The following is an 11,621-nucleotide window of genomic DNA, read 5'->3' on the forward strand; positions in this document are numbered from 1 at the left end:
AAAATATATTAACCATGAATGAGTAGTGGTGGGATTTTGAATACAAAATATCGTATCCCACGCTTTTTTATAATCAAAATAATTATAACTCATATTATATTTATGTAATCCTTTAAATTTTACTGGTGTTACTAAAGAAGATACGGGCCAATCCTTAGGATGGATGACGCGTTTTATTTTTATAGAAGAATAAGAAATTATTCCATTTTTATCAAAAGTATGTTTGATGTTTACTGAATCAGTATCTAATAATATATTATTATAATAAGCCTGAGGTTTGGATAAGTCTGTAGGCATAAAAAACCAATTCTCAGGATAATAGTTTTTTATAATTTGCCAAGGATTGGTATGATTATATCCATCCTCAACTTCGATTTCAAAATCAAATAAATTTTTATCAAACCATTTATGTATAGTACCAGTAGATTTATATTGGATTTTTGGCAAATCCACAGCCATCAACGGATTTGATAACTCTTTACTGTCTACCGTTTGAGACAGAGCAGCCGTATCATGAGCGGATACGATCGCTTTAGATTTAGAAGACATACCTGGGTCCTCTGTGGAAGAGGATGCCATACCCTGCAGGGCTTTAATTACTTCGGGAGATTGAGAAAGTTCTTCAATCCATTTTTTAAGATCTTTAGGAGGAGTGGTTTTAGTGTTTAAGGTTTTAAGGTCTTCAGAGTGCTCAGAAAGAGCTTTAGTTGGGGAGCCGGAATCTTGTTTAATTTCTTTCCCTTTATCCTTCTTTCTTCCCATGGTTCTGTAAGAATTCTCTAGTTAGAAAGTCTGGAATATTATTATCATTGCCTTTAATATATTCTATGTCAAATTCAAAAATACTTAAAAGTGCTTGCCATCGAGCAAAAATTTGTTTAGAGGCAAGGTTTTGGACATCTTTCTGCAGAACATCTTTTGCAGATTTACAATCAATACGAAGTAAAAATTTTTGATTTAAAAGATCAGATTGAAATTTATTTATGCAAATAACAATACTTAAAATTTCTTTTTTAATAGTAGAATAATTTAATTGAGTTGGAGTCCAATGACCTGAAGTATATTGGATGATCCTTTCTTTACCATTTACTTTTTGTTTTAAAATGCCTCCATAACCAATATTAGAAGCATCAGTTTCAACAATTTTAAAAGCATTAGGATCAGGAATATATAAGTAAGGAATTTCTTTTACCAATGATTTTATCTTTTTTATTAATTGAGTATGCTGAGTTGTCCAAGGACCAGCATTTTTACAAAGTCTATTATGTAATGGTTTTATCATGCAATTTAAATTGGGATAAAAATCAATTACATAATTTAAACAACCAAGAAAACGTTGTAATTGGGGTTTATTAGTAATTTCATCAGGAAATTTTTCACCAAAAACAAGTGCTCTTTCTATAGGTTGAATCTTACCTTGTTCAATATAATGGCCTAAAAATCTAATTTTAGTTTTGAATAGATCCATCTTTGTTTTACTAAGTGCTAAACCATTTTGCCTAATTACCATACAAAAAGTTTTTAAGTGTTTAAAATGATCATCAATAGTTTGACTAAATATTAACACATCATCAATGTATACTATACAAAATTTACTATAGGGATTAAATATGTCATTCATGATCCTCTGAAATTCAGAAGGAGCATTTTTTTAATCCAAAAGGCATTACATTCCATTCATATTGACCAAATGGAACTGTGAATGCTGTTTTATATCTGTCTTTAGGATCAATTTGAATCTGCCAATAACCAGATTTCATATCAAATTTACTAAAAATATTTGCATTGTATAATTTCTTTAATAGGTCTTTTTTATTAGGAATTGGATATCTGATCCATTTTAAAGCTGTATTTAATGGTTTATAATTTATTACTAGTCTTGGAACACCTCGTTCAATTTCAGCATTTTTATTGACATAAAAAGCTGCACATGACCAAGGACTTCTAGATTTACAAATTAATTTTTTATTTATTAAATCTTGAATTTCTATTTTACAATGCTCAATTAATTCAGGATTCATCTGAATTGGTCGAGCTTTAGTTTTAATAGTTTTTTCATCAAAATCTTTTTCATATGGTAAATCTACCATGTGTTGTTTACGATCCCAAAATGCACTTGGATGCTCAGCACATAGTTCTTTTTCCATTAATGTTTGGAGATTTTGAATTTTATGTTTAACAAGATCTCTGCCTAATTGAGTTTGAATTCTATTTAAATGGATATTGTTATTTAAATCTTTTATATTTTCTTCTTTTGATTTTATTAAAGAATTGATTTCTAATATTTTAACTGAATGAGCTTTTAACAAATTTAATTGTTTTGTTTTAGGTTTTTCTGTAAATTCTAATCTAGCTCGACTATTTCTTATTTTGAATTTAATACAATCTTCTTTTACTGAGTATGGTGTTATTAGGTTTATAAAAGGAGTACCTAAAATGACCATATAATTTATTTGAGGAGATAGTAAAAATACTGTGTTTATTTCTAATTCTTGATTTATGATTATTGCATCTGTCTTTCCTATAATTTCAAGTTTAGATTTATTGGCTGTACTTAATTTTTCACTAGTTTTTAACCAATATCTTTTAGGAACTAGATCAGATTTTATACAGTTTAAATCTGCACCTGTGTCAAAGAGTGCAATTGCATCTATCACAAAATTATTTATTTGAATGTTTATTTTTACTAAATATTTTCGTGAAGTGATTTCTTGTAATAAATTGAGAAAATTACAATCTACATCTTCATCTAATTCATTTATTTTTAAATTATTATCTGGTTCGTCTTCTTCTGAAGAAGAACTGGAAATAAGTTGAGATTCTAATATTTTTATTTTTTTAGAATTCTGTTGAAATTGAAGTTTTAATTCATGAACTTCATTTTTTAAAGTTTTAATTTCATTGCGTAATTCTTTAGTAGATATGTCAATATTCTCTTTTTTCCCTTTATTTTTATTTAAAATAGTGGTTAAATCATAAGTATTAGGTTGAATTTTAGGAGTGATATCTGGTACTTCTTTTTCTTTATCAAAGCTTTGAATTAATTTTTTAAGAAGTTTTGCTTTAGTTTCTTGGTCTTCTATTGTATTTACTACTTGTAATAATGTACTTTGATCTTTACTAAGCATATTTATGGATTTGTCGGATGAACTGGAAAAACTTGTTGATAGATGTTAATTCTATAGTGTTTTAATATAGTTTTTATTTGAATTCTAGTAAGTTTTTATTGCTTTAATTTGATTTTAAATCACTTTTAGTATAATTATATTCAAAAGCTTCCTTGATCTTTAATCCGCTTGATCTAAGAGAAAATTGCAGAAATTTGGCGCAGAAAAGAACTTTATAATACAAGGCACTTAGCCTTTAGCACGCCCAGGCCGTGTTAAAAAGCACAACCGTGCTAGAAGCCAAGGAAACCAAAGAAGAGACAGAAGAAAGCACGGCCAGGGTGTGCCAAAAGGCACGACCGTGCTATAATGGGACCAGGGCGTGTCAAGCATAGCACGCCCGTGACAACTCTAGGCAGACTTCCAGAGAAAAGCACGCCCTTGCCGTGCTAAGTGGCACGCCCGTGCCTCAATGCTTCGCTAGCCCGTGCTGCCTAGCACGCCCCGTGCTTCACTGGCCAGACTTCCAGACTAAAGCACACCCAGCCCGTGCCAGGAAGCACGCCCGTGCTGCACAGGCGGAACCAGCGTAAATTTAATATGCAAATCAAGCCTTTTCTCACATGGGCCGACTTCAGGGAGTTTCCTAAACACACTAAACAAGACCTGGACCTATTCTAGGAGAAAAAGGAGTCCTAATCAAGAAGAAATCAAAAGTCTAAACAGTCATGATCTCCTATAAAGGATTTTGCATTAAATAAGGATTCTATTTCCTAAAAGGAATCAGACTTGCCTTCAGGAACTCTATATAAAGAAAGGAACTTCTCATAGCAAAATATATCTCTCGTTGTTTTTAGGCAATTTCTTTACATAATTCGTTCTCTCTCTCAAGGATTTCAAGCATCAAACAATTGTGCCAAGATTCAAGGAAGCCATCAACATAGTTGTGATACAGTTTTTATTCTAAAACTCTTCATCTTGTTTCTTTCTTTTATTATTGTCTTTAAATATGATGAATGTGCCAAGCATGATTGAGTTTAATTTAATTACTATGTCCAGCTAAACTCTTATACTAGGGATTTGATGTAGCTTAATTCGATTCCAATTTATGATATTAGATTTGTTTTTCTTTGTTCTCGTTATAAATTATTATTGTGCTTAATGCTTCCAGGCAGAAATTTTCCCCTGGATTGAGGTATTTCAATAACTACATTCGGGAGAAGGGTTATTGATATGAAAAAGATAATAATTTACTTGAGAATAACAACTTGATGCGGAAGCTATATGGTTTGACTCAAGGGAGGTTTTCATAAGTTAATAAATTATTAAGTTGTGAACTCACAAAACAACCATAAAACCTAATAATCTGATTTATGTTTAATTTCACTATTAAAGATAGGTAATTGAACTGAATTAGAATAACTAACAATAAATCGGGAGAGCTTGTTAGTGACTTTAGGGTTGTTCTCCTACTTGAACAATTAAAATTGATTAATGAACTAATAGAATAAGCTGGATAGAATTAAGTGAAATCAAATTCCCTAGTAGCTTAATCCCCTGATTTCTTTTCACTTAAATTTTATGTTTGATCTCTTCTATTTTTACTTTAAGATTCTATTTACCTTACAGTGAATCTCTCTTATCGTCGTCTAAATAATAATAGGTTAACATAATTTTGGTACTTGATAAACAATCCCTGTGGATACGATACTCTCTTACTCTATATTACTTGTTGCGATTTCGTATACTTGCGAAAAAAACGCTGTCAAGTTTTTGGCGCCGTTGCCGGGGATTGGCATATCAATATCAATACGAATTACCCTATTGTTAATTTAGACACTTTTTTTTTTTATTTAATTTTCTTCTAAGAATCATTCCAGGTGTTTTATGCAAAGAAGATCGAGGAGGACTGAACCTCTAGTCTTTGATCCGGAAATTGAACGAACTTGTCGTCGCCACAACACTGCAAGAAAAACACGTGAAATAAAACCCGAACAAGAAGCAAACATGGCCAACGAAAACGAAAACATAAATGAAAACATAGTTGGACCACCACTTCAACAGCCGGTCCGTACCTTGAGAGATTATACAACACCTAATCTGAATGGGACAACCTCAAGTATTACTAGACCCAGGGTAGAAGCTAACAACTTTGAGATTAAACCAGCAATTATCCAAATGCTCTCTACCTCGATCCAATATGGGGGTCTACCTAGTGAAGATCCTAATGCTCACATCACCAATTTTTTGGAAATTTGTGACACATTCAAGCAAAACGGTGTTTCTGAAGATGCAATCAAATTAAGACTTTTCCCATTCACTCTTAGGGATAAAGCGAGATCTTGGTTACAATCGTGTCCCGCTGGAAGTTTCACAACATGGGATGAATTAGCTCAAAAATTCCTAGCTAAATTCTTTCCATCCTCAAAAACCACCAAGTTGCGCAATGAGATAATGACATTTGCTCATCATGATCAAGAGAGCTTGTATGAAGCTTGGGAAAGATTCAAAGACTTGTTAAGAAAGTGCCCACATCACAGTTTGCCCAAGTGGTTACAGGTACAAACTTTCTATAATGCATTATCTCCTAACATAAAAATTACCTTAGATGCAGCTGCAGGTGGATCCTTTGAAAAGAAAGGAATTGATGAAGCATATGAGTTGATAGAGGAAATGGCAAGCAATAGCCATTACCAAAACAATACCGAAAGGAGAAGAACTGCAGGAGTCTATGAAATAGACGCTATTACAGCACTTAATGCCAAGGTAGATAACATGGTAAGGAAATTGGACATGTTAACCACTAATCCTGTAAATTCTGTTATGCAAGTTTGTGATAGGTGCAATGGACAACATGGTATTGGAGAATGCATTATGGACTCTTTAAATCCACAAACTTTAGAGCAAGTGAACTATGTGATGAATCAAGGAAGAAAGAATTACCCTTATTCAAATTCATATGATAACAGATTCAGGAATCATCCTAATCTATCTTATGGTAATCCTAACAATGCCTTGAATGCACCACCTGGTTTCCATCCTCCGGAAAAGAAATCTCATGACGACCTCCTCACTGCTCTTTCCAAATCGCACATGGAGTTTATGAATGAAACTAGAGAGAACCACAAAATCCAGCAGGCCGCAATAAGAAATTTGGAGATCCAATTGGGACAGTTTGCAAACATGATGACATCTCGACCCCAAGGTACGTTACCTAGCAATACTGAAAAGAATCCAAAGGAACAAGTGCAAGCTATTACCTTGAGGAGCGGCAAACAGTTAGATGAACCACCAAGGAAAGAAAAAGAAGAAAAAGAACAAACAAGGGAACCTATCATTGACTTGGAGGAAAAAGAAAAGGTAAAACCATATGTTCCCCCTGTACCCTTCCCACAAAGATTAAAGAAAGCACAAGAGGACAAGAGCTTCCTCAAATTCCTAGATGTATTTAAGAAGCTTCAAATCAATATTCCTTTTGCTGAAGCTCTTGCTCAAATGCCTAGCTATGCTAAATTCCTAAAAGATATCCTACGCAAGAAACGAAAAATTGATGATCAAGAAACGGTAATGTTAACCGAGGAGTGCAGTGCGATTATCCAAAACAAATTGCCTCCAAAGTTAAAAGACCCAGGAAGTTTTTCTATCCCTTGTAACATTGGTAATCTTGACTTTGAAAAAGCTTTGGCAGATTTAGGTGCTAGCATTAATCTTATGTCCTATGAAGTTTTTAAGATGCTAGGTATGGGAGAACTCAAGCCAACAAGGATGTCTTTGCAACTAGCAGATCGGTCAATTAAATATCCTAGAGGGATTGTAGAAGACGTGCTTGTAAAGGTAGGTACATTCATCTTTCCTGTTGATTTTGTAATTCTTGACATTGATGAAGACAGGGAAGGATCTCTAATCCTGGGACGACCTTTTCTTGCAACTGCAAGAGCATTAATTGATGTTTATGAGGGTAAGTTGACCTTAAGAGTTGGACAGGAAGAGATTGTCTTTGATGTACTTAAATCTTGTAAACTTCCTATGGACTATGAAGATTGTTTTAGAATTGATGTTGTTGATGAATGTGTGGAAACCACTTTGCATGTTGAAAATAACACTAACGAATCAAGCATCTTGAATGAAAAAGAAAAGGAACTTCCTAAGCATGAACTGAAACAACTTCCACCTCATTTAAAACATGCATTCTTAGGAGAGAACCATTCTTTTCCTGTTATTATTTCTTCTCACCTAACGCTTGATCAAGAGGAAAGGTTGTTACAGGTTCTACAAAGGCACAAGAAAGCTTTAGGGTGGTCTATCTTGGATCTACAAGGAATAAGCCCAAGTGTGTGCATGCATAAAATCTTGATGGAAGAAGACTACAAACCTTCAATCGAGCATCAAAGGCGGCTGAACCCAAATATGAAGGAGGTAGTCAAGGCTGAAATCATCAAACTCCTAGATGCCGGTATCATTTATCCGATTTCAGACAGTAATTGGGTAAGTCCTGTCCAAGTTGTTCCAAAGAAGGGAGGTATGACTGTTATCTCTAATGAAAACAATGAACTCATTCCCACAAGAACAGTCACAGGTTGGCGTGTGTGCATAGATTATAGAAAACTAAATAAAGCAACACGAAAAGACCATTTTCCCCTTCCCTTTATTGATCAAATGCTTGAGAGACTTGCTGGCTATCCTTTCTATTGTTTCTTAGATGGCTACTCAGGGTACTTCCAAATACCTATAGCTCCTGAAGACCAAGAGAAAACCACATTCACCTGTCCTTATGGCACTTTTGCCTACAGGAGAATGCCTTTTGGGCTATGCAATGCCCCTGCAACCTTTCAAAGGTGCATGATGTCCATCTTTTCTGATATGGTGGAAAAGTTTATTGAAATATTCATGGATGACTTTTCTGTGTTTGGTTCTTCCTTCGATGCATGTCTTCATAATTTATCTCTAGTAATGCAACGATGTGAAGACACTAACCTTGTGTTAAATTGGGAAAAATGTCACTTCATGGTGAGTGAAGGTATTGTCTTAGGGCATAAAATCTCTCAAAAAGGAATTGAAGTAGACAAGGCAAAAATTGAGGTAATTGAGAAACTACCTCCTCCTAACACAGTAAAAGGTATAAGAAGTTTTCTTGGGCATGCAGGGTTTTACAGGAGGTTCATAAAAGACTTCTCCAAAATCACTAAACCTCTTTGCAATTTGTTAGTTAAAGATGTTCCATTTGATTTTGACAAAGAATGTTTAGATGCTTTTAACAGGTTGAAGAAGGAATTAATCTCAGCCCCGATCATCACTACACCAGATTGGACTTTACCTTTTGAGCTTATGTGTGATGCTAGTGATCATGCTGTAGGAGCCATTCTTGGACAAAGAAAAGACAAGAAGTTGCATGTTATTTATTATGCAAGTCGCACATTGAATGATGCGCAATTAAACTATGCAACTACGGAAAAAGAATTATTGGCTATTGTTTTTGCTTTTGACAAATTCAGGGCATATCTAATTGGAGCTAAAACAATAGTCTACACAGATCACTCCGCCATCAAATACTTGCTGGAAAAGAAAGATGCAAAACCGAGACTCATTCGTTGGGTACTTTTATTGCAAGAATTTGACCTAGAAATTCGCGACAAAAAGGGGACCGAGAACCTCGTTGCTGACCATCTTTCCAGGCTTGAATTGGGGGAAGAAGATACAAGCGAGCTACAAATCAATGAAAGCTTTCCTCATGAGCAACTTCTTCTAGTAGCAAATGCTCAAACCCCCTGGTACGCTGACATAGTTAATTATCTTGTTTGCAAAATTTCTCCTCCCAATTTTTCTTACCAACAGAGAAAGAAATTTTTTCATGATATCAATTTCTACTATTGGGAGGAGCCATTTTTGTTCAAGTATTGCAGTGATCAACTATTCAGGAGATGTATACCAGAGACTGAAATAGAAAGTGCCCTTAAATTTTGCCATTCCATGGAATGCGGAGGCCACTTTGGAGCAAGCAAGACAGCTGCGCGTATACTAGAAAGTGGTTTGTATTGGCCTAATCTCTTTAAAGATGCTTATAACTATGTTCGTCTTTGTGATCGTTGTCAAAGGTTAGGTAACATTTCGAAGAGACATGAGATGCCCCTAAATAGCATCCTTGAAGTCGAAATCTTCGACGTATGGGGTCTGGACTTCATGGGACCGTTTCCGCCATCATATTCAAACCAATACATTCTAGTGGCAGTGGATTATGTGTCAAAATGGGCAGAGGCTGTTGCTCTTCCAAATAATGATGCCAAAAGTGTAATGAGCTTCATCAAGAAAAACATTTTTACAAGGCATGGTACTCCTAGGGCAATAATCACGGACGGAGGTAAGCATTTTTGTAATAAGTATTTAGATTCCCTTCTTGCAAAATATGGTGTCACTCATCGTGTAGGTACTCCATATCATCCTCAAACAAGTGGACAAGTAGAAGTAACTAACAGGGAAATCAAGAAGATCCTCGAAACCACTGTTGGACAATCACGAAAGGATTGGTCCAAAAAGCTAGACGATGCTCTATGGGCCTACAGAACGGCATTCAAAACACCTATAGGTATGTCTCCATATCGCATGGTGTATGGTAAGGCTTGTCATCTTCCTGTAGAGTTAGAACATAAGGCGTTTTGGGCCATTCAATTTCTTAACTTCAATGCAAAGGAAGTTGGTCAAAAGCGACTGTTACAATTAAACATGATGGATGAAATGCGCCTCCATGCTTATGAAAGTGCCAAAATATACAAAGATCGCACCAAACAATGGCACGATAAGCGCATTATCATGAGGGATCTGAAGGTAGGCCAGCAGGTATTGCTCTATAACTCTAGGCTCCGTTTATTCCCTGGTAAGTTACGCTCTAGATGGTCTGGACCATTCACAATAAAGGAAATCTTTCCTCATGGTGCAATTGAAATAGTGGATGGTAAGACAAATCGAAGTTTCAAGGTGAATGCTCAACGTCTGAGAAGCTATCATAATGACAACTTCGAACCCATCAAGAGTGCGATCGGTCTTGCTTAGCCTAAACTAGGATAAGTGCGTCGAACTTAACGACGTTAAACAAAAGTGCTTGTGGGAGACAACCCATCTAATTTTTGTTATGTGTTTTGCTTTATGTTTGATTCCATTCATGCGTTTTGATTTATGTTTTATTTGCAAAAACCCCCAAATTTTCTCCATAATTGTTGTTTTGTTTTAGTTAGAGTTTTTAGGAAAAAGTGGAAATCCAGAAAAGCGCACGCCCTAGCCGTGCTAGGAAGCACGCCCGTGCCATGGGGTGAGGATCCTGCACGCCCAAGCATGCCCAGCAGCACGCCCGTGCGGTTTTTCAAGGTGATGATACTTGAGAGTCAGACACAAGCACGCCCGGGCCGTGCTAACTGGCACGCCCGTGCCATTGAAAAGGGACAATCGCACTTGAAGGTCAGAAAAGAGCACGCCCTAACCGTGCTAAGAGGCACGCCCGTGCTACTGAAGAAGGGAAAAGACACTTGAGAGTCAGAGACAAGCACGCCCAGGGCGTGTCAGATAGCACACCCGTGCTATCCACAGGCAATTTTCAATTCAAGAGGCAGGGAAGAGAACGCCCAGGGCGTGCCCATCAGCACGCCCGTGCCAGGTACGCCCTTTCTTTCACTTGCAGGTCAGAAGAGAGCACGCCCAGGCCGTGCTTATCAGCACGACCGTGCCACGATCAGACACCCTCATTTATTGGCGCCCCTATTTAAAGAGTACGCCTCTAACCGCCCCACTTCCCATCTCGCACGCCCTAGCCGTCACCTCTCTTCTCTCAAATTTTCTCTCTTCTTCTCCTTTCTTTCTCAAATCAAACACCCTCCACACCAAATTTTCACATAATCATCTCCAACCATGCCTCCTAGATACAAACGTAGCAGACCCGCATCCTCAGTTGCCGCTCGAAAACGCCCAACTGCGCGATCCACCACGGCTCCTCAACCTCCTTCACCTCCTGCACTTCCATTCGACTTTGCCTCATCAGATCAACAAGAAAGGTACACAAAATTATCTCTTCGGCCTATTTTACCGAATAGATTTATTGATGAGACTGCTTTAACACAAGTGGGACTTAGAGATATTGTGTTAGAACCTCTTAGGCGAATAGGGTGGGGACAGTTTCTTGAAATGAAGGATTTAGTTTATGCTCCATTAACTCTGGAATTTTTAAGTTCTTATTCTTCTTTTATCCGGTTTTTGCCAACATCTCCACCAAGCAAAATTCGTTTTAGGCTTCTTAGTCAGGATTTTGAACTGTCTGTGAATGAAATTAGCCAAATTTTCGGATTCCCCACAGAAAATAGTCAAATTCAAATATCTAGTGATTTTAGTGCACGCAATACTTGGCAAAATTTTACAGGTGAAGTGAATTATAATCCTAGATATTCGAAGGCGTCCAAATTGAAAAAACCTTCCTTGCGGTATATTCATAAATTTCTGTCAAATACTATTTTTGGAAGGAGTGAAAGTGATGGG

The 11,621-nt window shown here is 36.3% G+C and overlaps 1 non-coding gene across 1 annotated transcript; it reads right to left on the reverse strand.

The window, feature by feature from the left end:
• Positions 1-5,543: 5,543 nt before the first annotated feature.
• Positions 5,544-5,649, reverse strand: LOC149493332 (small nucleolar RNA R71). Its single transcript, XR_016318622.1, has one exon. It is a non-coding gene; the product is annotated as a small nucleolar RNA R71 (small nucleolar RNA).
• Between the last annotated feature and the right edge of the window lie 5,972 nt (positions 5,650-11,621).

This window comes from Jatropha curcas, chromosome 10 (assembly GCF_041381405.1).
Source record: "Jatropha curcas cultivar XTBG-Jc1 chromosome 10, XTBG_Jcur_1.0, whole genome shotgun sequence".
NCBI lineage: Eukaryota > Viridiplantae > Streptophyta > Magnoliopsida > Malpighiales > Euphorbiaceae > Jatropha > Jatropha curcas.